Source organism: Palaemon carinicauda, chromosome 2 (assembly GCF_036898095.1).
Source record: "Palaemon carinicauda isolate YSFRI2023 chromosome 2, ASM3689809v2, whole genome shotgun sequence".
NCBI lineage: Eukaryota > Metazoa > Arthropoda > Malacostraca > Decapoda > Palaemonidae > Palaemon > Palaemon carinicauda.
The window spans coordinates 49,323,085-49,325,249 of NC_090726.1; positions in this window are offsets into that span (position 1 = coordinate 49,323,085).

Below are 2,165 nucleotides of genomic sequence, written 5' to 3' on the forward strand. Positions count from 1 at the left end.
ACTGAAGATTATCTCAAGTTGGTATCGGGAAATTGGCGAAGAAGTGGTATGGAGAACAACCCATATAATCGTTGATCTGTGTTAATATTTGATTGCATTAATAAAAAAAGTACTGTGAGGAATTCTCTCAAACATTTAGTTAATTTTTAAGAGTGACTGTTATTGCTATATGTGATAGACATTTAGTTAATTTTTAAGAGTGACTGTTATTGCTATATGTGATAGACATTTAGTTTATTTTTAGATTGATTATTATTGCTATTTGTGATGGTTTATGTACAGTTGGCCTCATTAATTACGGTACACTTCAAGGGAAGTCAATGAGACATTAGATAGCTATATATTGTAGTAGGTAATGCTGTGCTTAGTAAAAAAAAAAAAAAAAAAAAAAAAAAAAAAAAAAGTAACTGTTGACAAAGCTGCTTGTCAACCAAAGTTCACGCGCTTGTAAACACAACATCAAAAGCATTTTTATTGATTTTAAGAAGTGCTGTACTAGAAATATTGCTATTTGCTTCACAACACTTCGTGAAATTAATAAAAAAAAAGCATTTGTTCACGTGTTTACAAAGGTCAGTGACTATTTTACAAGGAACTTTACCAAGAGTTTCTATCCTTTGCTAAACAGAGTTACCTACTATAATCAATTCTTTTTAGTGAGGCAGATTTGCACCGAGTCGCAGGGGGTGCCCTTTTAGCTCGGAAAAGTTTCCTGCTCGCTGATTGGTTGGACAAGATAATTCTAACCAATCAGCTAGCAGGAAACTTTTCCGAGCTAAAAGGGTACCGCTGCGAGTCAGTGCAATTGCGCCTCATTAAAAAAAATGGAGTATACAATGCACAGCTGTCCCACGTCTGAGAAATGACCTGGTAGTGAATAGTTTTCCGTAAAGTGTACCGGAATTTATGAAGTCAACTGTACTATTACTGAACTGTATGTTTTGGAATAGAAATCAAATAGGCAATATAGGTAGGATCAATCTTACTCCTCTTCTGAAAATAATAATGGTTGTATCTTTAGCTGAGTGGGTGTTTGTAATTAATGTAATGTATTTATATATTATTGATATGATATATGATATGTACCGGTGATATTTATGAATAAATATTAAATTATTATAATCATTATATCACCACATTAGCACTGAAATATGAAAATTGTATAACCCATGTGACTAAGTTAAGTATGATTTTAAACAAATCTATTTGTTTTGTCTGATTAATTCTATATGTATCATTTGTTTATTGTATATAATCTTTCATGGCTTTTCATATCTCCAAAAATAGATGCAATAATAAATAAGAAATATTTCCATCTTTGAAAAGTCACCATCAATATTCAAAGCTCAAAGCAAAAAGATAATTAATCGAAATACTTTTCATGTCTGATGCAAATACAAGCAATGTTAAAGGTTAAAGGTTAAAGGTGACTGGTTTCAGTTCCAGTTCCATCAGAATAGATGCTCACCAGAACGTCAGCCGGGCAAGCCCAACCCCCCATTGTGGTGCCTTACCACAGCAGTAGCCTCCCCAGTAAACAGCTTAAACTCACGGTCCTGGGCGGGGATCGATCTCTTGCCATGAAAATTGTGGTCAGGAAGCTGTTCATAAACACACAAACATGGGGGCAAAACGTAACCTCATTTTGCTTGACCGTGACCTTGACATTTGACCTTGACCTTCCAAAATTTAATCATTCCCAGATTTTTACATGACAGTTAATCCCTGCAAGTTTCATTACTGTACGATTAAAATTGTGACCAGGAAGCAGTTCACAAACACACAAACATTGGGCAAAACGTAACCTCATTTTGCTTGACCGTGACCTTGACCTTTGACCTTGACCTTCCAAAATTTAATAATTTCTAGCTTTTTACATAACAGCTAATCCCTGTGAGTTTTACCATTATACGATTAAAATTATGTTCAGGAAGGTGTTCATAAACACAAACATGGGGCAAAACGTAACCTTCCAACTTCGTTGGCGGAGGTAAAAACAGGTATAGGGACCACTGACCTAGACAGTACCAAGAGAAATGACCTAACCCAGACAGTCATAATAACTGTAAGAAAACCTATCCTTACAGTTGAAAGCAGAGCAAGTGGAAGAGAAGAGTAGTATGACTAATGAGAAATATGGAATAACAGAATCAGTATTAATCTGG